A 19,748-nucleotide genomic window follows, 5' to 3' on the forward strand; every position below is an offset into this window, starting at 1 on the left:
TAAAATAATGCCTTGATTTCACTTTCCAGGTGATGGGACTTTGGGGTTTGGCTATGAATTTTTCTGTTAGTTGGCTCTTATATCAGCAAGATGTTTTAATTTGGAAATCATGTTTTTACATTAATATTACCTTTCTGTGGTCTCCCCACTCCCCACCTTCGTATCTTGCCCTTTTTTTATAAGTGATATTCTCTCAGGTCTCCCTGAGATTGACATGGAACCCAAGCAAGCTCAGGGTCACTGTGGCCCCATGTCCACCTGGTATCACACCCAGAGAACCAGGGTGGATGACCAAGGGCACTGAACAGCAGCCAAAATGGGCCCTAGGGAAAATTCTGAAGGGAATTCACACCTAATACGAATGAATCTGAGAATATTTTCAATATCAACTTTATTTGCTATGCATTTTTTCTGAAGGGACAATGAAGGACTCTGCACAGGCAAAGATTTCCAATGAAGCAGAGTTTTCTGAAAGACCACTTGTAGCAGCTGTGAAATATTCACCCCTCTCCCACACCCTCCAACACTCCCCAGTCTCTCCGACTCCATGTCCTTTCCTTCCCTGGTGGCTCCTGACCACCTGACTGGCCAGAAGGGGCCACGGTTCTCTCCCTGCCACTCTACCTGGCAGATACTAGGATACCCAAAGGTGACAGGTCTTCAGTGTCCCTGCACAGAAATAACACAGAACTCTCTGGAAACGCGGTTTCTGGTTCTGTTTTCAAGGGGAACTTGCAAAATGAATCCTCAGGGAGGATTTCTAGAGGATAAAAGATCACCTCATCACTGAACCAGCAGAGATTGCTTTCCCTGAATTTTCCCCAGGGATGAAGGCCTCAGGTTGACCCTGGTTTTCACCTCATACCGATGTATCTCTTGATGAGTCAGTCCATGCACATTTATAAACAAGACCCAGACTTGTGTATAAGCCACTCCTACCAGGAGATGGCCTGGGCCATGCTCTTGATCCTGACCTTAGCTGCCTTCTGCATTGCTATAGGCTGTCCCTGGCCACAAGGCACTGTTAGCTGCCCATACCTGGGGTCCTGGTAAGTGGGTTTCCTTTCTGATCCCTCAGCCCTGGGAACCACATACTCTCTAAGAGCTTTTTCCGTACTTGCCTCCTGACTGTGGCCTGGTGGGCTCTGCGGGAGTTCCTTTGATTCCCTTGTTGAGGGTCCTCTGCCTGCTCCAGCCCCAGCCCCAGCCCCAGCCCCAGCCCTGCCACCTCTGCTACCAACAGTGGCCCCAAGAGATGCAGGGTCATGAGTTCTCACCCCTGGAGTGTCCCCGGCCACACCGGGCTGTGGGAAGGAGGCCCATGGCCTGCCATGCCCCCCTTTTTCATTTTGGAGATGTACTGTGGTGGCAACAAAGAGGTTCACGTCCTTCCAGAACCTGCAACCAGCAGGGCAAAGCAGACATTGCCACCTCGCCTGACCAGAGTTAACAGCTGGTCAAAGCAACTCCACAAATACCAGGTAATATTCTGTGTCATGTTTGTGACCTTGGCCTTAGTGATGTTTGGCATTTTTATTCCCATGATGCCTGGTGTGTGGAAATACAAAAGCTACAGAGTTTCCCTTTACCGGGGAAGCACCTGCCTTTTGTGTAGATTTGGGAGGCGATGGGGGGAGGCATCGGAAGGACTCCTCCACCAGAGCTTCCACAAAACACCTTCGGGAGCTTGGTGCTGTACCTGCTAGAGCCCCACACAACGCACGGGAGAGGCCAGCTCAACTCCATGAAAGGCCCTGCACCCTGCCATGCAAAACCTTGGGAAGCTCAGGGTAGTGCCTACCATAGCTCAACACGATGTGTTATGGAGCCGGGTGCAGTGCATGTGAGAGCCCTGCACAACAAATAAGAGAGCCTCGAGCACTGCTGCAAGAGCCCTACACAACACCTTGGGAACCAGAAGCAGCACCAAGCAAGCCCAACATAACACGTGGGAGAGCCTTGAGAAGTGCCTGGAAGAGACCCCCGAACACCTTGGAAAGCACTGCACAGCACCTGCCAGAGCCCAAAGAAACACCTTGTGTAGCCCAGTGTAGCACCTGGAAGAGCCCATAACAGCTCCTGCAAGAGCCTGAGTGGTTCCTAGGAGAGTCCAGCACAGCACCATGAAAAGCCCTACTCTGTGCCTGCCAGAATCTCCTGCCAAACCTTGGGTAGCCCAATGCACAGCCTGGGAAAGCTTTGCACAATGCTAAAAAGTGCCTGGAGCAATGCCTAGAAGACCCCTAGAGGACACCTGGGGCAGCCTCTTCCAGCCCTTGCCAGAGCTTCACACAATACCTTGGGGAGCCCCAATTAAGCACCTTGGTTAGCCCCGTACAATGCATGATAGAGCTCCGAGCAGTTCTGGGAAAAACCCTGCACAATATTGTGGGAGTCCAGTGGAGAGCCTGCCTTAGACCCACAGAACCCCTTCGTGAGTTGGTGCAGTGCCTGGGAGAGCCCCAAAGAACCTGTGAGAGAGCCCTGAACAACCCCTGGGAGAGCCCCAAACCACCCTTGGGAGAGCCCCGAACAACCCCTGAGAGAGCCCCGAACAACCCCTGAGAGAGCCCCGAACAACCCCTGAGAGAGCCCCGAACAACCCCTGAGAGAGCCCCGAACAACCCCTGAGAGAGCCCCGAACAACCCCTGAGAGAGCCCCGAACAACCCCTGAGAGAGCCCCGAACAACCCCTGAGAGAGCCCCGAACAACCCCTGAGAGAGCCCCGAACAACCCCTGAGAGAGCCCCGAACAACCCCTGAGAGAGCCCTGAACAACCCTTCGGTAAGGGCCGAGCAGCACCTGCCAGCGCCCACACTACAACTAGGGAGCCCGGTGCAGCACCCGAGGCAGCATCACACAACTGCCAGGGCGAGCCCCGAGCAGTGCTTGGAGAAGCCACGCAGAACCCCCAGAAGCCCCGAGCGGCACCTGCCCGCACCCCACGCTACCACTGTGATGTGTTCCCATCACTCCAGGGCGAGAGAACGGGAGGCAGAAGAATATCTGCAGTGAGTCACTGCCCACAGATCAAAACACCATCATGTGATTCAGGACTTCTATTGCCATCTCTGTAGGGTCACCGTGGGAGTGCTGGGACATATGGCCAGGCAATACCAACGGCCCTGCACCCACTGGGAGGCCTGCCAAGTTTCATTCTACAGCCACTTGTAAGGGGCCCTGCGGGGCTGCTTCCCCTACAAGCAAGGGCTCTTTTCATGCAGCAGTCTAGTGCTGTGACCCTCAGGCACACACACACACCCACACACACACACACACCCTCACTGCCCACAGCTGATCTAGAGGCAACAGACTACTTACTTTCTCAGGTTTTCCCAGGTGAGCTCCCTCCCACCAGGTCACAGGCTCCATGTGCACATGGGCCTCAGAAGCCTGTGCTGTCTGCAAGCACAGCGTGGTCAAGCCTTTCCAGGCCTGCCTTTGGGTACTGAGAATAGCCACAAAGGGCCACACATTGTCTGGGTGCCCTCCGTGGCATATGCCTGGCTTCCGCGTCCCTCCCAGGGCCCTTGACGATAGCATGGCACTGAGGAGCCACACCACCCGTTGTCTCAGGGCTTCTCTTCAACTGCAACAGTCATTTCCCGACTCCAGGCTGAGCCCAGAAGGCTCATTTTCCACGATTCCAGTGCTTAAGGGGCTGGAGGAACGAAGGGAGTCCTGGCTGGGAGGGAGCCCTGGTCTGAATAAGTGGGAGCAGGGTAAAGTAGGCTGTCCCATGGGCTACAGGCTGGGGACACCATGGAATCTTGCACCAAAGTCCTAGGTGGGCCCAGGCAGCTTGGGCAGGTAACACCTCATCTCTGAGAGTCAGTTTACCTTTGTGAGCTGGGGGTGGTCCCCCTCCTTGCAGCTTCTTGTGGGGATTAATTGAGATCACCATCTGTAAGTTGTGAGGCAACATACAACTGTAGGTGTGATCAGTGGTGGCCACTAGTCAGTGATGACACCTAGAGCACTGGAAATGCTCCAGACAGCAGGAGACTAAAGGGCTGAGCTTCACCATGCAACCAGAGCAGAAGGCAGGGTATTCAGGGTTGCCCATGCCAAGGGGAAGCTTCGGCTCTTGTCCTGGGCCACCTGGGCTGCCTGAGCCAACTCAAAGTGGGGGCGAGCTGGCGCCAGTCACTGTGCTCTCAGGGCAGCTGTCACCAGCTCTGAGCCATGTCCTTTTTTTCCACAGGTGATTCTTCACCTCTATGGCCTTTGCATCAGTCTGGCTGCTCTGCGTTATTTCCATCATATCATACATTTTTGTCCAATATAGTACTGATCCGTGTGCTCCACACAGGTCCCCACTATGAAAGTATATGCTTCTGCTTTCTGGTTGGCTTCCCCTCAGGTTTCTCCTGTGTCTTAGCCTCACCTTCTAGCAGCTACTGGATCAAAGTCTTCATTTCAGGATGGTCGCCCTTTTCCCTAGGCTGGGTGAGCAGAGTGGGGTGCCAGAGCTGCAGAGTGCCCTGGCGCTCCTCAATGGGCCACGGGCCCAGTGTCCACACTTCAGCCCAGCAGCTTCCCAAGGACCCAAAGGGAGGTTTGGGTCTGGAGGCATTAGGCATCAGAGAGTGGGGTCCATATGCCATTCTCCACATTTGGCCATGGGGGAGCAGGATGGGACAGGAGAGCAGGGCTCTCTGTGCACAGGGCCTGGGGTGATGCGTGACTGCAGGCTCCGCGGTGTCCACACAGCTTTCTGCTTAGACTCTGTCCCGGATGCTGCTCAAGCCCTGTAATAGAGCCATTTGTGGTCATTGCCTTTGGGTGCCACCTAAGGAAGGGACCTGGGTTCAAGCCCTTGAGAGAGAGAGAGAGAGAGAGAGAATGTCATGCAAAAATGAGAAAACTGAATAAGGCCTATAATCTAATTGACAATATCATTGCAGTGTCGATTTCTGATTTGATATTGTACTACAGTTACATAAGATGTCGCAGTTGGTAGAAGATGGGTGAAGGGCTCACAAGACTCTATGTCCTATCTTTGCAACTTTATGTCTATAATTGTTTCCAAAAGAGGGTTTGAAAAAGCAAAACAATCATATTCATCTGAATAGCAACCATAATGTTTAAAAATACAGTTTCCATTGAAAAGCATAAACTACCTACAAATTAATCTAACAAAAGATGTACTTTTAAGGAGAAAGTTGTAAAGCTTTATTGACAGAAATAAGAAAGAAAGCCTACATAAAGGAAGACATACCATATTCATGAATATTTAGAAGCCTCAAATACTGTACAGACAGTAAATCTTCCCACACTGATTATGGAGTGAATACAATTCTCATCAAGACCAGGTTTTGATTTTTGAAGAAATATGACAATTTAAAAAAATGATATGTAAATGCAAAAGGCCAAAAGTGACAAGACAAAGCTAAGCACCGTGAACAAAAGTGTTCTACCCGATATTTAAAACCATTATAAAGCTAAAGTTATTTACATGGTATGACATTGGTGTAGCATAAAACAGGTCAATAGCAAGTATTAGACATCCTAGAAACAGATGCACAAAACATGACATATGAAACTTAATATATGAGAACAGTACCAGGGCACATCAGTAAGAAAGGACGGGGAGACAGAATAAAAAGTTCTGAATGTCATTTAATATTTTAACAATATTACATCCTTCACTCCATGAACAGCAGGTGTCTCTCCATTTATTTGTGTCTTCTTTCATTTCTTTCATCAATGTTTACAGTTTTCAGTATGCAAGTCTTTCACCTCCTTGATAAAGTTTATTCCTTAGTTACTTTTTTTTTTTGATGCTCTTGTGAGGAGATTGTTTTGTTAATTTCCTTTGCAGAATGGTCATTGTTAGTCTATAAAAATAGGACTGACTTTTGCAAGCTGATTGTATCTACTGCCACTGTACTGAATGTGCTTATGAGTTCCAGGGGGCGTTGTTGTTTTGTTGGCAAGGTCTTTAGGGCTTTCTACAAATAACATCATGTCATCTGCAAACAATAACGTTACTTCTTCCTTCCTGATCTGAATGTCTTTTACTCTTCTTTCTTGCCTAATTGCTCTGGCAGGGACTTCCAGGAATATGTTGACTAGAAGGTCAAGAGTGGGAATCCTGGCCTTAGAGGAAAAGCTTTCTATTTGTCACCATTGATAAACACAAATCAAAACCACAATGAGGTATCACTTCACACCCATGAGGATGGTAATTATAAAATAATTGATAATAATAAGTGTTAGCCAGGAAGGGGAGAAATTGGATCCCTGTTCATTCTTGTGGGAATGTAAAATGATGCAGCCTGCCTGGAAAACAGTATGGAGGCTCCTAAAAAAAATTAAAAATAAATGTACCATATAATCCAGCAATCCCAATCCTGGCTATTTTATCCAAAAGAATCAAAATCAGGATCTGAAAAGATATGTGCACACCCATGTGGATTGCAGCATTATTCACAATTGCCAAGACATGGAAACATCCCAGTTGTTCATCAATAGATGAGTGGATGAATAAAAAGTTGCATAGACATAGTTGGAATACTATTCTGCCTGAAAAAGGAAGGAAATCCTACTATTTACAATGATGTGGATGAGCCTGGAAGACACGCTGAGAGAAATCAGGCATAGAAGGACAAATACTGCATGATTCCATTTATGTGAGGTGTATCTAAACCAGTCAAACTTATAGAAGCAAAAATAAAATAGTGGTTGTCAGGAAATGGGAGAGGAAAGCAATGGGGAGTTGTTATTCAATGGGTGTGAAGTTAGTTACCCAAGATGATTCAGTTCAAGGCATCTGCTGTACAACATACCACGGACAACAAGGTGCTGTGCACTTGAACATTTGTCAGGAGGGTAGATGTCATGTGACGTGTTCTTACAAAAAGCAAAAGCAAAGGGACACAGGGAAACTCCTAGAAGTAACGCTGTGTTTATAGCCTTGATTGAGGTCATGGCATCATTTGTGTATGCATATGTTCCGTACATGAAATATGTGTAGTTTTTGTATATCAATTATACTTCAATAAAGCTGATAAAACAATAGAGTTTCAGGCACCCTCTGGGAAATACAGACTTTCCCCCATGTTCTGAAATAAAAGGGAGAGAAAAAAAGCAAAGAAATGGTCAGTGGCTGTTCCTCCGTCCCGCAGACCCGCCCGGAGAGCACAGGAAGCAGCAGGCCGACCGGCTCTGCCTGTCGGTTCCCCGAATTGTCCAAGAAATGTTCGGAGAGGGAAGACCCTGCTGCAAAAGGAAAGGCAAAGCCCCCAGACTTGGCAGAGTGACAAAGCTTGCTGTGCTGGGGGACCAAAGCTTGTGTCTCCTGAAGGCGATCAGGAAAGAAATCGGATCCCAAAGCTCCGAAAAGGCCTCTGTCTGACTCCTCCCTGTATTTCTCTGAACATCACGCCCCCCCCTCCCCCCCCAGATGGAAAGTGGCCGCCCCGGCTCGTCCTGCGGGGATCGGGCAGCAAACGGGGCGGCAAGCGGCCTGAGCAGCCCGCCGACCATAAGCAGCCAGATGGACAAGAAGCGGCCGAGCTAAAGGACAAACGGACACCCCTGCCTCCCTGCTCGCAGGGCAAAGGAAAGCGGGAAGGAGGCCCTGCAGCCCACAGGGCAGAGAGGGCACAGAGGGGTGAGAGGTGGGGGGGGATGAAGGCAGGCGGCCGTCCAGTAATGAGGTGGCTGCAGTGACATCTGTTTTCTCAGGCACTTGCTTTGCTAAGAATGCAAATTCAAGTGCAGCTCAATGGTAGCTTCAGTATAAAAACTGGACAGATTTTTGTACAGCTGATAAGATTCGTTGCAGAGAAAATACTTTTTAAAAAATGCAGCTTGGACTTTTTTGAGGGGACACTAAACTAATACAGTTAGATTTTAAAGTTTCTGATGTTAAATGTTTCTAAACATTTAATGGTTTCTTTAATTTCTTGATTTGTGTATGATAGGAGCACAGCAAACTCATAGGAATTAGTGTCGAACAATAAATTCGGGGTTTTTTAGAATGTTGCATTTTGTTGTTTAAAAATTCTGTAATAAAATTATGTATATTTTTTAAAAATACGGTATATACCATGTTTTTAAGACGGCTAATGGTCAACAGTGCCGGATGCTGCAGATATCTCAAGATGAAAAACTGAAAGGATCCATTGAAGACTAGCTGTAAATGGCATGAGAGTTGACGAACATGTTCTAAAATTAAATTTTAGTGATATTTGCACATTTCAGTAAATTCACTAAAAATCCTTGAATTGTACACTTGAAATGGGTGACTTTTATTAATTTTATGGTATGTAAATTATGCCTCAATGAAGTTGCTTAATGTCTTTTTAATGTAAAAAATATTTGTAAATTCTGAGACACTTTCATATCTATATGGAAAAAATGACACTGTGCTCATATCTTACATTATACACAAAATGGTGGTACATCTATAGGGTGTCTCCCCAAAATGCACACAAACACTTTGAATCATTATAAAGGCAGTGTTTACTAAATTGCATTTCATTTTCAAAATTGAGCTATCAGCTGTTAAAGTGTGTATATATTTTGGAAGGACACCCTGTATACAATAGAGTATTACTTGTCCACAAAAAAGAATGAAATCTCGTTTTGCCAAAGCATGGATGGCCCTAGGGGTATTATGATAAGTAAAATAAGTCAGACAGAGAAAGAGAAACACCATAGTATTTCACTTATAAGTGGAATCTAAAGAGCAAAATAAATGAACAAAATAGAAATTGGCTCATGGATACAGATGGGAAGAGTGTTGGGGGCTGGATGGACAAGGTAAAGGGATTAAGAAGTACAACTTGGGAGTCACAAAATAGTCACCTGGGTGTAAAGGACAGCATAGGGAATAGAGTCAATGGTATTGTAATAACTATGTACAGTGCCAGGTGGGTACTTGAAGCATCAGGGTGACCACTTTGTCAAGTATGTGACTGTCTAACCACTGCACTGTGTACCTGAAACTAATACAACATAATACTGATTGAAAACTGCAATTGAAAAATTAAATTTAAATAATTATCTAAGTACTTTCCCCCTATGATTTTCTCAGCAAATAGAAATACAATGCTCATCTAACTCTTGGTCCATAAAAATTTTAATAACACCTTTTTCTCCCAATATAAAATAATTCAGAAGTAAAAACAGTTTTAGTCACAGAGGTCTCATGGTGTTTAGTATCATTAAGAAGATTTCAATTTTGTTTGGCATTTAAAAGGCAGATACAGAAAAATATGCACCCAAACAAAAGCATAGTTTATACTGTTTGGTGATTTAAAGCTAAAATTCAAAAGAAATGATACATTTTCAATATCTATCATAAGATTCAGAAGTCCAATTTTCCGCTTGATTGAAACTCACCGCTATTATAAACTTGTGCAAGTGCTTTAACCTCTCAGTGTTCTCAGTTATAAAATATGCTTAAAGCACCTGAGCCATGGCTCACAGAAAGAAAGAAGAAAGAATGGCCAGTGCCCTGTGACAGCATCACAGGGAGGGCACGTCCCAAGGCACCGGTCCCTTCATAAAGGGGATCCCTGGCTCACTCACCACAAGCTCATCAGGACTCAGGGTTCGCCCTCTGGCCACCGGGCTGCGCTTCCCCCTCCAAGTGCCCACAGCCCCGAGGGCCCGGCTGGGGCGCGTCTGGCAGCCCTTGGGGCCAGGACGGAAGTGGATCTGGGGACGGTTGGGGGGACGGTTCGGGGACGGTTGAAGGGACGGTTGGCGATCCTTGGCGACCCTTGGTGGTCTCGGGGGCCCTCGGGACGCTGATGACAGCCAATAGAGACGCGTTTGGGGGACCACCTGCAGAGACAGGAGAAATGGGGAAGCGCCTCAGGGCTGTCGCCGTGGAGACCGTGGGGCGAGGTCCCGGGAAAGTGGGACTTGGACCTGCGGTCGAGGCCAAACCAGAGGCCGCCGCCGGCTGAGCACCGAGGCTGCCGCGGCCGAGCCCCGGGCAGGCGGCTGCTGCGCTCCCCGGGCCCCTGCGCGCCGACGGGGCCGCGCGGACGGACGGGCAGCCGCGGGGGTGAGGCCGCCGCAGCCCGGGGGCAGCGGCGCTGGGACCCCCCTCCCGCGTCCTGCCCCGGCCCGGGCCCCGCACCCAGGACGCGGAGGCCCCAGCAGCACCTGCCCCGGGGGCCGGGCTCTGCCGCCGCGTCAGCGTTTCCAAACCTGCGGAGGAGCGCGAGCGCCCTGCCCGCGGCGCTCCTGCTGCTCCAGGAAAGGGGCGCGCGCCAGGCACACCTGCGGAGGCTGCGGGGGTGGGGCTGGTTCCCCTCCCTCCCCTCCCCCCTTCTCCCTCCCCCCCGTTTCCTTCTTGGCCCCTCCCCTCAGGCCCCCCTCTCTTTTTTGCTTCTTAGGTTATAGGCCTCACCGTAGCCTTTAATATGATGCCCAGCCATGAAAAAGAGCTGTAATGTGATTTCAAATAAAACAATACACTGGACATTTTTGTATTATAGAACCAAGAGAAGTTTATCAATCAAGTGTTAAGGGGAAAATTCTGTTTTTACCCTCATACCCTTTTCCACCCTTTTATAAAATAACTGATTTTCACCATGTAGAATTCAGAAAATATCACAAAAATAACAATACAAATAAACTATACTCCTTCTATAGAGACATTCACTGTTAATATCACAGTATATATCCTTTGCAAATAATAATATAGCTTTGTACATTTTACTTATTTCATTAATTATTCTTTTATAGTATTATATTTAATAGCAACATAGCATATCATTGAATATATGTACCAAAATGGATTCAACAGTCCACTTGTGTTACACATGTAGATTTTCTCCAGTTTTTTTGACTTTATTTTTATTGTTGACACTATTACAGATGCCCCCCTCCCCTTTGTCTGCCTCCCTCCACCCAACTCCCACCCTACCTTCCCTCTGGCCATCACCACCCCATTGTCAGTCTACTGTAAAGGTTCTTTGCTTAACCCTTTCACCTCCTTTCATTCAGTTCCCTCCCTTCTCCTCCCCTCTGACAGCTATATTTTGAAGGTGTGAAGTTGTTTTTTTTTATCATAAATACCTGTGTCATTCCGTGAAGAGCTTTTACTGTATGGTGTGCTCATATGTTTGATGTAATTTAATGTATTAATATTCTTATTATATTAATTTATTTTTAGATGTTAAAACAATCTTGCATTCCTGGAATAACCCTCACTTAGTCACGGTGTATAATCCTGTAAGTATATTACTGAATATATATATATATACACAAATTATTGAATTTGTTTGCTAATACTTTGTTAATGTTATTTCCCTCCACAGTTATAAATGGTATTGACTTACGATATTCTTTTGTGATGACATTGTCTGGCTTTGCTATCGTATACAGGCCTCATGGAATGAGTTGAGAAGTATTTCTTTCTCCTATGTTTTCTGGAAAGTTTGTGCATGGTTAGTATTATTTCTTCTAAAAACATTAGGTAAAAATTCACCAATAAAGCCATCAGAACCTGATATTTTCTTAGTGAGGTATTTTAAATTGGAAGTTCAGTGATTTTACTTCTTATATGTGTATTTGAAATTTCTAGTTCCTCATGAATCAGTTTTGGTAACTGATGTCAATTCAGTAGAATTATAGACCCCTTTCTTAAGTAATAAAGCCTACTTCAGCCTTGAAACATTGATAATTCAGTATAGAAAATGTAAGAGACCCAAACCCATATAAGTATTCTTGCATTACAAATTTCTATGCATATTTGGGATTTTATGCTCTTGAACGCTGAAGAAAATTTGCCCTGCTAGGGTGGGAGAGAGAAAAGGCTTAGCTTGAAGGATTAAAGACCTGCCTTAACTCAAAGGTGAGTGTGCCTCGTTGTCTCCAGTCTCCACCACTGTTGGACTTCTCAGTTTGCACTTTGGGCTCTAAGAAGTGTGGAGGGCAGCCTGTGTGCCCTGCATCCCCCTGTGGCCCATCACCTCTACAGAGAACTGACTTGTGTCTCTTGCCCTATGGGGATGTGAATGCACATGGTGTGATACATGATGCAGACCATCACAGCCAGGAGTTGGCATTTGTGTTGATAGCCCCTGGAGGGCAGGGACTGTGAAGGGGGTTTCCTATAAGCAGAGAGATGGTGCATGTGGTGAGGTTCTATGGGATTAGAGATTAGGCTAATTCTGCCCTTTGGACATTTTTGCTCAAATCTCTCAGTCATCACACTCAAAGATGGGAATCTTTATGCAAGCACTTCACATCGAATTAAACTTCTCAGAAGCCCCCTAGAGTTAAGAATGTTATTCTTGTCAGCCTTATGGATGAGCGAAATGAGGCTCAGGAGCTACTTAGGACCATCCCAAATGTGAACTTAAGCGTGGGTGACTGAAGGTTGGGTGACTGAAGGCTCTGTTCCTTCATGCTTGGTGACTGAGGGTTCTGTTCCTTACGCACATTGCACTACATAGCAGAGGCCTCTTAGCACCTCTAGGAGGGCAGATGGTGAAAGAAACTCTGCTTCTCAGCTGCTCTGCATCCCTCAAGTGTAGACTGCTCTCAGGACACCGCCTAGGTGTTTTGGAGGTCCCCACTGCAGTGCCTCAAAGGACAGCCTCTTCTGCCCTCCATGCTTGCCTGGGGCTTCTATTAACTCCTCAAATGAAACTAAATTCAATGTTTTCTGAGTGTGTTGGGTACTATGCCAGCTTCGACAATAAATGCAAAGGTAGGTAAGGAACATTCCCTGGACAGGAAGCTTGAAGTTTAGTCGAAAAAAGAGCCAATCTTGAAGTAAGTAAAAAAAGTGGTGGGAAGCATTAATAAATCAAGAAATTCTTTAAGAGGGTGCAAAAAGCTGAGGCTCAAAATGTTTTGCAGGATGGGAAGCCCTACCAAGTACACGGTAATACCATTGTTAAGGATCATGTACTAAGTACTTGATATTTGCTAATTCTACTCACAAAAGTCTTCGAGGAGAAATATTGGTAGTGCTCCCATTTTTCAGATGAGAAAATTAAATGAGCGCCCAGAGGCTCTGGCTGTGCTCACGTAGCTATAGCAGTGGGCAGAGCTCACATTCAGGCCCATGGTTTTCGGCCCCCGCGTCAGCCTGATTCCCACTCTGCCCTCCCGCTGCCTACCCCTCCGTCTTCATCCAGGTTGTGGAGCTGACTTCTTGCTGCCACCCGGCTGCTAAGGGGACAGCGTGGGTTCAGGCTCAGATGCCCCAGCCCAGGCCGCTTTCCTTCCCGGCCAGAGCTGCCCGAGTGTGACCAGCAAGAGCCCTGGGAAAGTCTGCCTTTGGGAAGGTCTCAAGGGAAATCAAGGCTTGTTCATGTGAAGAGAGTGGAAAGGACACCCCGAAGGGGGGAAGGGCGCGCTGTGGTCAGTCAGGGAGCCGGGGATCCTGGGGAGCTGCACGAGATGGTAGAGGGGATCAGAGCCCGCGGCCAGGGCAGGCGGCCCGGCAGAGCGTCTGCGGGTGGGAAGCCCCCCGCATTCGCAGCAACGGTGCGGTCAGGGCCGCAGTGCTGCGGACAGGGGCAAGGACAGGGAGAGGCCGGCGACCACACCGCAGCCTGACAGCACCGCGGGCCCTGGCGGTGGGGGCGGGGTGGGGACAGCGTGGAAATGAGCCGGTGAGCAGGAATAAGCCCCAGGAGCGGAGAGCAGAGGGAGGCTGCTTCAAGGGGCATCCTCAGGGCAGAGCCTGCCGGACCTCGGGGCCTCCAGGGAGGAGAGACCACTCAGGGGCCCGACATCTCCCGCCCGGCTGACGGGAAGGCAGTGCTGACACTGGCCGGCATGAAGAAGTCAGAGGTGATCTGGTCTGAGCTGTTTAAAGTTTGACTTTTGAGGCTGCTGGGTAGAGCAGTAATTTTCAACCTTTTTCACCTCATGGCATACATAAACTAATTACTAAAAGTATGTGGCAAAAACATATTGGTGCCAATCTGAAAAACAAAGGTATAATTTTGACTCATTTGCACCGGGCAGCTATTGTTGTGCTGACTGTTGTCATATTTTTTTGACATCCTAAGGGAAAAGGGGTCAGTGTCCCTGACTAACTAGTAAGGGACTGCATGTTTTAAATCTTTTTGTGGCACAAACATGGCACACCGGTTGAAACTCACTTGGCTAGGGATACTGTAAGATTACCAGGAGAAGAGATGTTGAGCTCAGGAATGAGAACAGAGGGAGTCTGGGTCATCTACAGGAGCGATGACTGAAGCGAGAGTATGGAGACGTTCCCTAGGGCAGAGGTTCTCAAACTTTAATTTGCTCAAGAATCACCCGGGAGCCCGGGCACAGTTACCTGGCACATAGTAAATATGTAATAGATATCATTTCCTTCCTGAGCAGATAACATTTACAGAGCATCTTAAGGTGTCGATCTCAAGAAATGAGCCATATAGGAATTTCTGGAAATATGGATGATATGTTAGTTGTTGTTTGCTTATTTCAAATAAAGAGCCATTTCTACCTTTCAAATCATGCCACATAGGCATTTATTTCATTTGTTCACTGTAATACTGCTCCTAACCCTAAAGTATGTGGGCTGAGTTCTGCTCAGACTCTCTTATGCAATAGTTAGGAATGCAGACTTTGGAACCAAGGAGCCTGGGTTGGCATTTTGCTTCCTACAAAATGTGATCTTGGGCAACTTACCCAAATGGCCCTGCCTGGTCTCCTCCTCTGTAAGTATAGATAATAGATTAATGCACCTCATATGGGTACTGGCATGATGTAATAACACAGCAATTGACACCTAGTACATGTTTAATTACTGTTGGTTATGTTTTACCATAGGCTAGCCTTTGGAGGTGGGAACTCATATCAAAAGGCTACAGGAAGAGGTGTTGGTGAGTCAGAAGGCCATGAGTGGTTTCTTGAGTCAAGAGGAGCAACATGCCAGCCTGTGGCACAGCAGAAGCTCAGAGTGATACTTTGTGTGAAACCCAACCAGGCTGCCATGGGTTGACAAGCAGAGGCCATTTTTGAACCTTCTGACTACCTGGTCAAGTTTCCAATTTGGGGAATTACAATGATTTATGGAAGAATTCCCCTTCCATTTTAGTGGGCCATCACTCTCTAGTCTTATTGTTGGCCAAGTGTGGACTTTGTAGAGAGGACACACTGTGCTCCTCCTGGTGGCTACGACGATCTTCCAGGAAACCTTATGGTCTGCAAAACAAGCCATCTCCGACTGACAAGCGAAAATGTCCAATAACCTGGCTGTTTGTGATGATAGTAATTCAGGTGACTGCCTGAGCTGCTGTGTTTTCCCTTGCTTGACCACTTCTTTCCCTGATTTGATCAATTTTTTCCATCATCTTGGGCCAACCCATGCCTTTTATCTGGTTCATCACCCAGAGCATAGTGAATGCTGACATTCAGTGAGACCTTCCCTGTGTCAGCACTGTGCTTGGCTCTTTGAGACATAACCTCATTTAATTCTTACAGCATCACTTATGAGGTTGTTATTATTACCACTTTACAGGTTAGAAAACTGAAGCTGTCTCTGTCTAGTAGGTAGGGCATGAGGAGTAATCGTTGGCAGAGAAAAGGAGAACTCTGTGAGCATCCTACCTGTCAAAGCCTCCACGTGGAGACCATGGGGCAAGCTCCCTCCCTGCACCCTCCCCACCCTCACCCACCTAAGCCCAGGAGCCACTAGTTAGTCTTTCAAGCAGAGAAAATGTCTGGCTTTGTGAAGAGCACTTAGGGTATCTTTAGAACTCGGCTTCTGAAGAAGTTCTTCTAAGAAAACTCTTTTCTTCTTCATAGACTCCGGGCAGAGTTCACACATTCTGGCTGCTTGGAAAAGGGCTCAGGATATGGGCCAGGTCCACTGAAAGGAGCCAGGTCGATAGGGGAAGAACATGTAATAAAAATAGAATCACAGCTGTTTAAGAGCTACTCACTAGGAAGAAGACATTTTCTTATAGACCCTGGGAAACTGGGGGAGGTGTTGCAAGAGGAAGAACAGGCCCTGGAGATAAGGCAGCCTGGAGCCCAGATCACGGACGGGACCTGTCTGAAGGGAGGCAGCATTCGGGGCTAATCTTCTCCAGGGCTAATCTTTGCAAGGTCAATGAAGGAAGGCAGACCCTAGGAACTCACTCATTTTAGATTTTTCCCCACCCGCTCACCCTATATGAGCTTGTTTGAAATGAAATGTCAGGGCAGTGTTTGCAGGGTGTTCCAGCTGCCGCTTTCTCAGATTGCCGGTGATCTGATTCATAAACGCACCCTGAAGATTCAACCTCGTGTCTACTGATTTGACTCGAGTAATGGCGGGCAGCCCAGACCCTTTCGTGTCCGGTATCAAGGTGGCAACCTGGGCCTGCAGGGGAATGTGGGGGACTGGGACGAACGGGAACAACAGGACCTGCTACACAGGAGGCACTCAGCAATGTCTGGGGACCCTTCACTGGAATCTAACTATTTATGGAGAGGCAATTAAACTAGCCAACAGAAGATGTGGCCAGTGGATGAGCTGCTTCCCAGTGACCGATTGGTTCCCATTAAAGCCCTCCCTGGCACGCGACTCCCACCTGGCGCAAGGTGTTCACATGTCCCTCATTCCCTGACTCGTCTCCTGCTGTGGCACTTTTGTGGCCACCAAGTGGGCAGCTCGTGGGCCCATCAGGCTCAGATGGCTGTGTTGGTGCCACAGTCCCCAGATCTGACCCAGAGGCACCCACACCCTGGACAGTGTGTGTGAGTCTCAGCTCCTGGAGCAAAAACAGCTGACTGAGTCAAGTGTGACAAGGAAGGTTGGGGTTGACTCCTGGGCCCCAGTGAGCTGTTGAAGGAGGTCAGCGAGGGCCGTGAGCTGTGTGCTTTGTCACTAAGGGGCTGTGATAGGGAGCATTCTAGGTAAAACTGAGGACCACCACCTAAAACAGGCTCAAGAGCAGGCGGCGAAGGGCGGTGCCGCCCCAGCCCCCTGCCCGAGGCCCCCTGGGCCTTATCCTCAGGGTCTGCACAGGGCCTGCTCCAGTTCCCCCCACTCTCCCACAGCTGGCAGTGGGTGTGTCCAGGGGCTGTCCCCCCTGCCCTCCCCCACAGTTGTCAATGGGCACATTCAGGGGACTGGGCTTTATGAGGTACCTTGGTCTTTGTTGTCGCCGTGACACCCAGGGAGGCCCTGAGGTGCTGGTGGCATCGCCCTCCTCATTTTGGCCTGTGCTGAGCAAGAGTGTGTCTACTTCTTTGTTCGTCGGGATATCTTTGATAGCGGAGAGAAGGAGAGTGTGTTTGGCTGCACGGGAGGCAAGTGCTTCACTTCTTATCCTGTTCTCACCGGGGCACCAGCAGGTTTGACCACTGGGGGCCGGGACACATAGTCCAAGACCCAGCAGGGCACAGCAAAAGAACTCTGCAACAATGTTGGGGTCTGAGTCCCATGGCGGGGTTTAGAAATGTTTGCGCAGAGGTCATGGTGTCAGAAAGACGCCGATGCGTGGTGTGTGCGGTGTACATGTGTGTGATGTGTGTTTTGTGTGGGGTATGTGTGTGGGGTGCTGTGTGTGTGTGTGTTTGATGTATGTGAGTGTTGTGTGTTTTGTGTGGGGTATGTGTATGGGGTGCTGTGTGTGTGTGTGTGTTTGGTGTATGTGAGTGGTATGTGTTTTGTGAAGTGTGTGGCTTGGGTGCTGTGTGTGTTTGGTGTATGTGTGTGACGTGTGGGTGTGTATGTGTTTTTGGTGTACGTGTGCAGTGTGTGGTTTGTGTGCTGCATGTGGGTGTTCTTATGTGTGTTTGGCGTTTGTTTGTGCCATGTGGTTTGGGTGGTGTGGTGTGTATATGTGTGTGTTTGGTGTGTGGTGTCTAGTGTGTGCGGGGTGCTGTGTGTGTGTGGTGTCTGTGATATTGTGGGTGTAGTGTACTGTGTGTGTGTGTGTTTTGTGTGTGGTGTGTGATATGTTATGTGTGGGGTGTTGTGTGTGTGGTGTCTGTGATATTTGTATGGTGTGGTGTGTGTGTGTGTTTGGTGTGTCTGTGTGCTGTGTGGTATATGTGTGTGTGTGGTGTGTGTGAAATTGTGGGTGTGGAGTAGTGTGTGCGTGTTCACCTCCAGCAGCAATATCAAACTGTGTGTCAGGCGGGTTGGCGAAGGAGAGTGTGTCCCTGGCCCCGGCCCTGGGCCTGACCCGTTGGGCATGGCAGTGGGGGAAGTGGGCTCTGTGAGGGAGAGTGAGCAGCTGGCATCTGCTGCTGCTGGCTGGCTGTGGCAACGTGGTGTGGCCACTGTCTTCTTTGCTGCTGTCCCAGTCCCGGAGTCCTCAGCAGCACACTCCCCTTAAGAAGCACGGAGAATTGGGGGTGTGCATTGGCCGATGGGACAGCACTATGGTTGCATTTCTCTCCTGTGAGCAGGGGGGTAGAGGGAAATCTGCAGTAGGACGTGGCATTTCCCAAGCAGGTGGTCATCAGAAGTGGGATGGATGGGTGCCTGGAGGTGGATGGCTCTGATTGCCCGTGGAGTGACTCTCCCTCTGGTGGGGTAGGGGCTGTCTCCAGACGAGGCACTTTGTCCCCACAGGGAGACCATAGGAGCACTTTCAGGGAGCTCACTTTAACTGTGCCCTTTTCAAGCCAGAAAAAAACCAGCAAGTGTCACATTTCTTGACAGCCAGGTAGTTGGTCCCAGTTTTTTTGAGCTAATCTGATCTCCCAAGAGATAAGGACTTGACCTAGATAATACACATTTTCCCTTTGGCACATACATACTTCAAAAAGAACACTTGGTTTTTATTCATGGAGATGAGTGCAGACCCTGCTGAGGGGGCCAGTGGCATGAGGGCTTGCAGACCCCTGGGTGGGGAGTGGTGACGCACACCCGCTATACCTAAAAACCCATTTAGATCCCACAGCCCTGTGCGGAGCTGGGGAAGCCCAGCGCAGCGCCTGGGGGAGCTCCATGGAACCTATGAGGGAGGCAGATAGTGCCCAGGAGAGCCCAAGGCAACAGGCTGGGGAGCCAGGCTCGGCATCTGGAAGAGCCCTGCACCATGTCATCGGTGAGAGCCCCCAGCAGTGCGTGGAGGAGCTCCAGGCAACATCATGGGGACCGCAGAGCAGCATGAGTGAGAGCCCCATGCAAAACCCTGGGGCCCCTGGTGCTGTACCTGCGAGAGCCCCAAGGAGGGCCTGGGAGATCGAGGAGCAGTGCATGGAGGTGCCCCAGGCAGCATCATGGGGACCACAGAGCAGCACCAGTGAGAGCCCCTTGCAATACCCGGGGGCCCCTGGTGCTGTACCTGCGAGAGCCCCAAGCAGGGCCTGGGAGATCGAGGAGCAGTGCATGGAGGTGCCCCAGGCAGCATCATGGGGACCGCAGAGCAGCACCAGTGAGAGCCCCATGCAACAGCCCGGGGCCCCTGGTGCTGTACCTGCGAGAGCCCCAAGCAGGGCCTGGGAGATCGAGGAGCAGTGCATGGAGGTGCCCCAGGCAGCATCATGGGGACCCCAGAGCAGCATCAGTGAGAACCCCGTGCAACACCCAAGGGAGCCTGGTGCTGTACCTGCAAGGGCCCCAAGCAGGGCCTGCGAGAGCCAGGAGCAGTGCCTGGAGATGCCCCATGAAACACCAAGGGAAGTCCAGCATGGCACGTACCAGGGCCCCATACAACATCTTCAACAGCCCTGCTCACAGCGGGGGAGAACCTGGAGCAACCCCTCTGAGAACTTCAGACTTCAGTCACTGCCTACCTATTTCTGTCCTAAGAAACTGGCGGTAAGTGTTTGCCTGGCGCACATAGTTTTGACATTTGTCATC

The sequence above is a fragment of the Miniopterus natalensis genome, chromosome 9 (genome assembly GCF_054644295.1).
Source record: "Miniopterus natalensis isolate mMinNat1 chromosome 9, mMinNat1.hap1, whole genome shotgun sequence".
NCBI classification, from domain to species: Eukaryota; Metazoa; Chordata; class Mammalia; order Chiroptera; family Miniopteridae; genus Miniopterus; species Miniopterus natalensis.